This window comes from Alligator mississippiensis, chromosome 2, assembly GCF_030867095.1.
Source record: "Alligator mississippiensis isolate rAllMis1 chromosome 2, rAllMis1, whole genome shotgun sequence".
Classification (NCBI taxonomy): Eukaryota; Metazoa; Chordata; order Crocodylia; family Alligatoridae; genus Alligator; species Alligator mississippiensis.
In genome coordinates, this window is record NC_081825.1 from 145,885,109 (window position 1) to 145,895,751 (window position 10,643).

Consider the following 10,643-nt stretch of genomic DNA (forward strand, 5'->3'; position numbering starts at 1 on the left):
AAAAATAGCTTAATTAGGTATACATTCCCTCATTCATCAAAATGTGGTTTTAAATCAGATAACTGAAGATGGCCATTTCAGATGTCAACATTAAGCATTTCACTGCTAATTCTTTCAGGAGAAGGATCCAGCTTGTGCACTAAATGGTTAGGCAAATAGACTGGTCATAACCAATGTATCTTTGCTTTGAATTTGACAGAAAAACATAAACACTCAGCAAGAGACCCGGGGCCTGAGTCTTCTATTTACTAAACATACAGGGTGTGTCCACACATGCAGGCACATGCACTTGCAGCAGCTCAAAAGAAATGGTGCAAATTTGAGCCAGGGCTTTTTGCCTCAGCACATGTACCCGGACATGCACTTTGGTGTGGGGCAAATTGTGCCACTTGAGGCAAAAAAATCCTGCCTGGCTCCTCCCGGATCTGCAGCCAGGGGGAGCTAGAACCTCGGCACTTGAGCTGGCCCCAGCTGTATAAAAACCTGCCCTGGGAAACAGTTCAGGGCTACTCACTCTCAGGAGCTTCTAGGGGAAGAGCCTCTGGGAGGAAGTTGGCTCATGCTCCCTTCCTATCCAAGGCTGCTGCAAGCTTGGTCTCAGGAGCATTCAGGGAGAAGATGGCCAGACCCTTCTTGACTTGGGCTGCTGTTGCTGTGCCCTCCCATGGGGGAGTCCTCTGCTTCATGCCACTGCCCTGCCCCTTGGGGGCAGCTCACTGCACTACACTGCACCCCAGCTTCTGCACTCCTGTTCCAGCTTGCTGCCCAGCCCACCACCAAGCTGTGATCAGGGAACAGCCTGGGGAGGGAGCCTGCACTGCCTGTGGGTCCCTCCCCCACTAACACTGCCAGAGCCTAAAGGTGCCTTACCTTCCCCAGCTGTCTTGGCAGACCACCCCCTGCCTTCACCTCCACTTTCACCTGAAGCACACCCTGAGTAGTTGAACTGGATGGCTGCTACTACCACTGCTGCCATCTGTTCTGCTGCTGCCCCCTCTCAGGAAAGAGGGAGATTCCCTGCTGTACCACCTTACACGGCTCAACACCACACCTGCACTCGATTACTCCCTAACTGACTGATTGCTCCTGTCTTCCCTCACAGCTGCCTTACTGCATCTGATCCTGCTTTGTTTTTCTGCCTATTGCTCTGCTGCTGAGTGCCTGGCTGGAGGTCTGAGGGGCTCCTGGGCTGATTAGCAACAAGCAAAGCCCCTCTGCTGCTCCAGTCATCTTTTACATCTGCCTCAGCAGCCTTCCCTGGGTGTTCTTGCCCTTGTGTGGTAAGTCCTGTGGTCCACTCCCCCTGCCCTGGTGTTTGTTGTGTGGCTGAGTAAGCCAGCTTGAGTCACCCCAGCGTGCGTGCGTGCGTTTCCCCCTCCCCCACATTCCCCATGTGTAGCCTTCCTGGCTTTTTTTCCTGTGGAGTTGTTCAGTAAGCTTCAGCCCCCTGCCCCTATTAGGTTCACTGGCCCCACTGTATATTTTGCTTTTCTTTATTGTTTTTCTCCTCTACTGTGTAAAGCAATGGCAGGTCAGGAAACTTTGGGGGAGCAGATGCCCCCAATAGAGCTTCCTGCAGCCCCCATTATGGGGGCTGATCCAAGCCAAACCCCCGAGGGGACTCATGCCCCTGCAGCCCCCACCCCAGAGGCAGAGTCTAACCAACCTCCTCTGGGGGTAGAGAAGCCTGCAACCTCCACTGCAGTGAGCCAAGAGGCCCAGGGGCTCTCCCCTGACCAGGCCCCAACCCCTGGAGGAGTTCCCAAGCCCCCTCCCCCACCACCAGGGACCAAGGGCAAGGGCAGTGGGAAGGGCTCCTCTTCAGCCTCCTCCACAGCTGGGGGTGGGAAGGGCAAAGGCCCCACTCCCAAGCCTAGACCACCAGCATCTGAGGGAACCAGGTGTGCTACACCAGCCAGCACACCCACTCAGCCTGGCCCTGGCCCTGGCCCCACCCCCAGCCCCACCAATGCAACCCCCCAGTGGAGGAACCACAACTATGCACAGATGGCTGCGGGGCAACCTGAAGCTGCAGGGCCTGGACCTTCCACTGCTGGCCCTTCCAGCTCAGGTGGTGGGGCCCCCTTTCTGGCACTTGCCCACAGGCATGGGGTGAAGTGCCAACTACCCAAGCAGGAGAATCTTCACTTTGAGACCTTGGTGCAGGCCCTGGCTCAGGTGGGGGAGGGGGGGCAAGATTGTGGTGGCTTCCCACTTACATGGCAAGGGTTTGGGTTTTTTTGTTTGTTTTTTTTTTCCTTGTCTCAGAGGCCACTGCACAAAAGGCGGTGGAGAGGGGGCTCATGGTAGAAGGCAAGTACGTCCCCCTTGGTCCTCTAGAAGAGCTGAGGACCAGGATAGTCCTCGTCTCTGTCCCTCCCTATATCCTTAATTGGCCCCTGCTCCCCCAGCTCCAAACCCTGGGGAGAGTTGTCTCCCTAGTGGTGGCCTTCTCACTGGGATGCTGAGACCCTGGTCTCCTCCATGTGTGCTCCTTCTGTTGACAGGTTATGATCCAGCTGGTGGTGGGAGCGCGGCTGAAGGCTGAGAGACACCTTGCAATTCCTTTTCAGAGGGCCCTGGTGAGAGTTTTCTATATGCTGGGGGACCTGCAATGCTTCCAGTATCACACCCTGGGGCACTTGCATCACGAGCGCCCCATGGGCCAGGAGAAGAGGGCATCAGGGGGCCCTGTCCCCAAACCAAGTTTGGCGGGGTCCCAGGGAGGGCAGCAGCAGCCAACAAGGGCAGAGAAGGAGTGGGCCCCTCCTTCCCCTAGTCATGCCCTGGCTGTAGCTGCCCCATCCCTGCAACCCTCACTTTCCCCTACTGGAGCCTGTCCACCAGAGGATCACCCCATGGCTGAGTGAGTGCAGGTCCCCTCTGGGCACAAAGCCAAAAGGAAGGCCTGGGCACAGCTGAAGCCCTCTAATGTGAAAGACTCCTGCCCCCCTCCCAAGATCACCACACAGGGGAAGGAGTAGCCCAGCTTCTGGGGGCCTCCCCTGCTGTGCCTGACACCCCACCCCCAGGAAAGATCAAATGAGTGATCCCCGTGGAGGTGGTTTTGGGGCTGCTGGACAGCTCTGAGCAAGAGCCCATAAAGGAGGGCCCTTACTCCACTTGCCAGGGCCTATCCCCTGAGACCATGGGGACTGAGGCTGACTCAATTGAAGGTCCATCAGTGGACCTATCCCCCTCCAATGATCTAAGGGAGGTGGAGGTCCTGGGGCTCACCCCAGTGAGTTATGAGTGGGGAAGTCCCCTCTTCCAGGACCCCAAGACAAGCACTGATGCCACCATGGTGCCTAATGGGTCTCTTCTTCCCCCCTCCCAGTCAAACCCCACTACTAGCCCACCCAATGGTCCCACACCACAGGGAGTCAGGCTGAGGTCCCCAGACCAACAATCCAATCTTGTTGGGGACCATGTGAAGACTCCCCAGGTTTCCAGCTCTGCCCTGCCATTTTGTGAGGGAACCCTGCCCCCATCCCAAGGGGCTGCAGAGCTCTCCTAATCCCAGCCAGAGTCTGTGGTCTTAGCGGATTGGGGGGTTCAGACAATACCTAAGGAGCCCACTGAACTGTAGGACCAGGAAGAGGATGCCTGAGAACTGGCAGGCTCCATGGAGCCTGTGGACCTCTTGGTTCCAGCAGTCCCCAGGGGTGAGCTACTTGCATTTCTTGACCGTGAGTACACCCAGCGGTCTGCTGCAGAGATTTTGACAGCATCCTTGCCACTGTGAGGGCGTTGGTGGGAGAAGGCAAAGGACCTAAAAGCTGCAACGCACAGACCTATAGGCAGGCCCACAGTTTTGTAGATGCCCTCTATACTTGTAGGGTGCGCGGGCTCATGCAGCACCTTCCCATATCAGGCATTGAGATTTGTTTGGCCCCTGCTGAACCATATAACTCCACCCCCACAGCCACGAGGTTGTTTAAGATTATAATCCTCAACATCCACAGCTGCAGGAAGGGTCTCCGGAGATGCTGGGTGCTCTCCTTCCTTCAGGACAACTCCAGCTGAAGGAGCCTAATTGGCAGCTGGAGTGGGAAGGCAGGATCTTTTTTAGTCACCTTGTGGCCACCTCTTGCAGGGTGGCCACCCTGTTCTCCACAGGCCCGCAGCCAGAGGTTCTCCAGGACTTTGAGGTGGTGCCAGGCTACCTGCTGCACCTCCGGATCCAGGTGCAGGGGCTGGTCCTGAACCTTCTGAACGTGTACACCCCTGTGAGGGACCCAGAGTTGGTGGGTTTCTTTCACTAGGCAGCCACATATGTCAGTACCCTCAACCCTCATGAGTGCGTGGTCCTTGGCAGGGACTTTAACTTCACCCTAGACACATGGGACCAGTCAGGCAGGGGGTGGAACCAGGCTGCTGTGGGTGACCTCGGGGGGATCCTGACAGACTACTCCCTGGTGGACATCTGGCATGCCTGTCACCCTACCGACCCCCCTGCCTTCAACAATGTGAGGGGGGGAAGGAGCAGGCATGTCACTCCTGGTTGGACAAAGTTTATATCTCTTTGCTGCACTTTGCCTGGGCCCACTCCTCTGGCATCCAGCTGACCCCTTTCAGTGATCACCACCTTGTCTGAGCCCAGGCCATGCTAGGGCCTGGGTGTCCATGGTCAGCCTACTAGCATTTCAATGTGGGCTTCAGAGTGGCCTTCTGGGAGTTCTGGCTGGACTTGCAGGAGCAACGGCAGCTTTCCTCTCGGCTCGGAGATGGTGGGATGTGGGAAAGATTTGCATCTGGCTTTTTTGCTGCAGGTACACTCGGGGACACACCCAGCAGAGGGAGGCAGTCTAGAAGCAGCTCAAGCAAGAAGTGCTAGAGCTGGAGAGGTGCCTGGCCCCCAACCCAACCAACCCGTCCCTCTGCGGAGAGTGTTGGGAGAGGCGGGAAGAGCTTTGTGCTCTAAACGACCACTGCACCCACGGTACGTTTATCTGCTCACGCATCCAGCTCCTGCTTCTATGCCCTGGAGAGGAGGCAGAGGGTCAAGAAGTACATCACTTGCCTTCTGGAGGGTGATAGCACCCCCCTCATGGATCCAGGTGAGATGTGCCAGCGTGCACAGGCCTTCTATGAAGAGCTCTTCTCCCTAGATCTGACTGATGCCAAAGCCTGTCAGACCCTGTGGGAAGGACTCCCACAGGTCAGTGTGGGAGACCAGGACTGGCTAGAAGCTCCTCTCACTCTGGCCGAATTTTTGGCCACCCTCCATCTGTTGCCCGGCGCCTTGTTGCCAGACATAGATGGGCTGACCTTGGAGTTCTACCGTGCTTTCTGGGACATCCTCAGCCCATACCTTGCCACGGTCTGGGCCAAATCTGAGGCAAATGGGAAGCTCCTTCTGTTGTGCCAGAAGGCTGTGATGACCCTCCTGCTGAAGAAGGGGGTTCCCCACGACCTGAGAAACTGGCATCCCATGTCCCTCCTCTGCATGGACTACAACGTGGCAGTGAAGGCCATCTCACTGCGTCTGCGGTCAATGCTGACAGACGTGAAAACATCCCGACCAGACATACACAGAACTCAAATGTTCCATCTTCAACAACCTGTACCTGGTTCAGGACCTCCTGAAGCTAGCATGCTGGGAGGTCTTGTCTTTCACCCTCCTATCCCTGAACCAGGACAAGGTGTTTGACAGAGTGGATCACGGGTACCTCACAGGCACAGTATGGGCCTTTGGCTTCGGGCTCCGCTTTGTATGGGCTATCCAGGTGCTGTATGCCTCTGCAGAGTGTTTGCTCAAGCTCAACTGGACCCTGACAGAGCCCATCCCATTCAGGAGAGGGGTGTGTCAAGGCTTCCCATTGTCAGGCCAGCTATACATCTTGGCCCTGGAGCCCTTCCTTATTCTCTTGTAGAGGAGGGTGGTGGGGTTGATGCTCCAGGAGCTGGCAGTGTGGCTGGTCCCATCAGCATACTCCTCATGGTACAGGACTCGGGTGACCTGGTGCAGGTGGAGGCCTGCCAGGCATTGTACTTGGCAGCTTCCTTTACCCAGGTCAAGTGGGTCAAGAGCTTTAGCCTGATGGTAGGTGCCAGGTGGGCTCATTCCCACCCGTGCTCTGTGGGATCTCCTGATGTGCAGTCTTGCTGCTCTACTTGGCCATCTACATGTCCCCCACAGACCCCTCCCCACCGGAGAACTGGCACCAGCTGGAGGCAAGGGTGGTGGAGCAGCTCCAGGCATGAGCAGGGGTCCTGAGGTGTCTCTCTGTGTGTAGGAGAGTGCTGGTGCTGAACCAGTTGGTCCTGTCCCTGCTCTGGTACTGCTTACGCACCCTGCCTGTGCCCCCTGAAGTCCTGGCAGGGCTCCAGAGACGGGCGCTGGAGTTTTTCTGGCCAGAACGGCACTGCATCACTACAGAAGTCCTGATCCTCCCTTGGCAGGAGGGTGGCCAGGGTCTGGTTTTCCTGCACAGCTGGGTCCTGGCATTCCACCTTCAGGCCCCACAGCGACTGCTATACGGTGTCAGTTGCAGTGCAGAATGGGACCACCTGAGGCACACTTTCCTCCACTATTTCTGAGAGCTCCAATATGACTGGTAGCTCCTCGGCCTGCAGGGGCCTCCAGAGTTCTACCAGGACCTCCTCTGGGCCTGGAGGCTGGTCTCCTCCCTCCAGGTCCCCTGCAACTCTCTCCCAGGGTGCTGTCCTACTCATTGAACCCCTTTTCTGGAACCCCCAGCTGGAGGTGCCGACAGCAGAGGTGCCCAGGTAACCATAGAGTTTGATCCTGGCTGGTGTCACCTGTATTGGAGACCTTCTGGACTATGATAGGCAGGAATGGGTGGACCCTGCTGTGCTGGCCCAGCACATGGGTCTACCCCCAACCCATGCAACCTGCCATCTGGTCCAGGAGGTGAAATCTGCCCTACCTCCTGATGCCCTTGCTCTTGTTGACCAGGTCCTGCACAGTGGCAGTCCCCTGCTTCCCCCCCTGCCCACCATGTCCTCCAGCCCACGTGAGTTTGTCATGGGGCTGGTGCCTCACCTGGCCTCGCAGCACTCCCTGCTCTACCACCTAAGCTGGCTGAAGGACATGAGACGGGTCTGCTTTTCCACCATCCATTTCCACCACCTCTACATGCTCATATGCCGCACAATCCATCATGCTGCCCTCATGTCCCACCCAGACACCAAGTGGTGGGACCTGCTTGGAGAGGGCGTAGCTGCAGCACACCAGTGGCTGAGTCTGTACTCCACCCTCATCCCATGAGCCACTGGGGACCTCAGCTGGTGGCTCCTCAATGGAGCCATCACCATGGGTGTGTATGTAGCGAGCTTCACAAACACCCTGGTCTCCTGCCCCTTCTGTGAGCAAAGGGAGACCCTGGTGCGCATGACCCTTGAGTGTGCCAGGCTGCAGCCCCTCCACCTCCAGAACCTCCTCCTAAGGTTCTGGTTGAATTTCAACCCCCACCTTTTTGTTTTTGGTCACCCCATCCATGGCCCCATCAAGTCCTGGGAACTCCTGGTCAACCTCCTCCTGGCCCTGATCAAGTGGACCCTGGACTTGACCAGAAAGGAGGCCCTGGCTAGGAAGGTGCCCGGAGACTGTGAGATCACTTTCCTCTCACTTGTCCGTGCATGTTTCCAGGCAGAGCACCAGTGGGCAACGTCCACTGGCTGCTTGGATGCCTTTGAGGACCAGTGGTTGTGGCCCAGGGGGCTCTGCTTGGTGCCCCCCTCAGGCACACTTAATTTCATGTTTTGACCCTTTGCCCCACACAAAACTCCTATCCTGTTTTGGTTTTTTTGCCATTAGTTGTCCCAAGAATTTAATTGTTCCATTTGTCCATTAACTCCCATAAAAATGGGCTACTAGTTAACCAGGTGGGCCTTGCCCATGGTAATTGGATGGACAAACAGACAGGAGCTTCTGAGGCCTTGCCAATTGGTATAAGGGGACACTACCCCTTCTGCCAGCTGGACTGCTGAAGCAGCCCTGAGAGTTCCCTGCACGTTCTACCCACTGCAGCAGTCTGGCAGTGGGGGCTGCTGCCTGGTTGTGACCTGCTGCTACCTATGGCAGCATGTGGCTCCAAGGCTACATGCCTGCCAGACCTGGATGGGGACTGCACAGCCAGTAGAGGCATCTGCCCCCTCTGGGCCAGCTGTCAGTGGGCTATGGCTGGACAGTTGCCTTTGTGCAGCATTACTGCCATGTGTGCCACTGCCCGACCATCTGGGCAGCTATCGCCCAGAAGTTGTTCTCAGTGTGGTGGCCTACTTTGAACTGTTGAAGCATGTCCTCCTGGCCCCAAGTGGCCAGGAGGTCAGCCACCTCCAGCTGGGTCCGAGGTGCCAGCTCTGAGCAGGCTCTTCTGCCTAGGTCCTGCCACTTGCCTCACTAGCAGGAATTCTAGTGTTCCTTATTTAAAGTGTGCAAAATCTCTGGAAAAAAATCCCAAATCCACTCTTTAAAATACCCCAAAATCCTCTTTTTGTTTTTGCTAGTCTATTTTGATTCTTTTTCCTCAGAAAAGCAATCTGTGCTTTTTCACACAGTGTGCGTTCCATTCACTGTGCAGGGAAGCACAGCATATATTGCATATTATAATACCGAATTTATACAGGAACACATACATACATTTATATATTTTTATTTTATTTATTACATAACTACATACATACATATACAAAAATCTACATATACTACATAAATCAGATTCCATTACAGAAGAACACACAGATTTTCCAGCACACCAAGGCAAAGAGACTATGAAACACACCATAAAGCATGCTGGAAGGAGAGCTGGCAAGCCTTCAGGGAGGGGTGGAAGAGGGGGTAGAGGGAGAGCTATAAGTTTCCCACCCCCTCCCAAAATGATAGCCTCTTTGCTACAACAAGCAGGCACCACCCCCTTGCCCTTGCTCCTCCTCAGCCTGGCACCAGTGGGAGCATACCCAAAGAGAAGTCCCCTCCCCCCCTCAAAGCCCCTGTCCCCCCAAAGCAGAGGCAGGCCATCCTGGAACAGTGGGGGAAGGTGGACAGAAAGGGGGGCACATTGCAAATATGAGCAAGATCACTCAGAGCATTGGGGAGATGCTTGCTGTGGATGGCCAGCCCTTCTCCTTAGTTGAGCAGCCAGGGATCAGGTGGGTCATGGTGCTCGTGGCCTCATCATACCAAATGATGGAAGCATCCCCCAAAGGAAGTCTCACCCCCACCCCAAGCTCCAAAACCCCTGGCCCTCCCAAGCAGAGGCAGGCCACCCTGGAAAGGCAGGCACATACAGGGGCGAGTTGCAAAGGCGAGCGAGATCACCCAGAGCACTGGGGAGATGCTTGCTCTGGATGGCCAGCCCTTCTCCTTAGTTGAGCGGCCAGGGTTCAGATGGCTCATGGTGCTCATGACCCCATCATACCAAGTGCTTGCACGCACCACCTTCAGCAGAACGATGGTGCCCTCCCTGTATGAGGCATGCAGGAAGTACTTGAGGGAGGAGCTGTACAAGGCAGGTCTGCGGGTGACCGTGACTTACACTTCACCTCGGACACCTGGATCAGCTGGGTGGAGATCATGCATACCTCTCCTTCGCAGGGTGCTGGTGTGACCAGTCAAGCCATTGGTGGGCTCTCCTTCAAAGCAAGGTGATGGATGAGTCCCACACAGCAACCGAGTTCATGGGGGCCATGAACTGCTTGGTGCAGGGGTGGCTCATTGGGCAGGGCAAGCTCATCTGCGGGTTCATGGTCACTGATAACAGGGCCAATATGTTCAAGGCAGTCTGTGATGCCAACTTTGTTGGTATCCACTGTGTGGCACACAAGTTGCACCGCATTGTCAGGGATGCCTTGGAAAGGGACAGAGCTGCTGGTGATGGTGCCAGCACCACAAGCAAGCTCATTTCCAAATGCAGGAATGTGGCAAGCTACTTCCACAAGAGCGCCAAGGGGGCAAGATACTGTGGGACAAACAGGCAGAGCTGAACATCCCGCAGCACAAAATCAGGCAGGATGTGGAGACTCAGTGGAACTCCACGTACCTGATGCTGGAAAGCCTGGTGGAGCAACAGAAGGCCATCCATGAGATTTCCTTGCTCAGGGAGATTGGGATCAGTGGCCCCCTTAACAGAGCTGAGTGGGATACCATCTCCCAGATCTTGGTGGTCCTCAAGCCCTTCCTCAAGGCCACTGAGACCCTTAGTGCTGGTGATGCCCTCCTTAGCCAAGTGATCCGTGCAGTGAGGGAACATCAGAACCAAATGGAGAAGTTCCAGGGGATCAATGTTCCTGGCTGGAGCAAGCTGCTGTCACAAGACGTGCAGGCACTGGTAAGGAGGCTAAAGGAGGGCATTAGGAAACAGCTTGATCCCCTGCAGTCCAGTATGATCCACATGCTGGCTGCCATGTGTGACCAGAGGGTGAAGGGTAGCGTATGAAGCAGCCAAAGCCTGAATCAGTGGATGGAGGTGCTGGTGAAGAGAGTAAGGGAAGCAGAATGGCAGAGGCCGGGGGATCACCAGAGCACCATGAGTGCTCGTAATGTTGTGGCAGGGGTCCTGCAATGACCTCTGCCAGTTCCCTAAGCACTCTGGGATGGAGGTCACCAGGACCTGCTGATTTGAACACATCTAGTCCCTCCAGAAGTTCCCTGACTAGGTCCTCGCTGACCCTGGGCC

At 55.9% G+C, this 10,643-nt stretch overlaps 1 long non-coding RNA gene across 1 annotated transcript; it reads left to right on the forward strand.

The window, feature by feature from the left end:
- The first annotated feature begins 525 nt into the window (after positions 1 to 525).
- On the forward strand, positions 526 to 9,939 carry LOC132248605 (uncharacterized). Its single transcript, XR_009459893.1, has 3 exons — positions 526 to 1,280; positions 2,508 to 2,582; positions 4,773 to 9,939. It is a non-coding gene; the product is annotated as an uncharacterized LOC132248605 (long non-coding RNA).
- Positions 9,940 to 10,643: the final 704 nt, after the last annotated feature.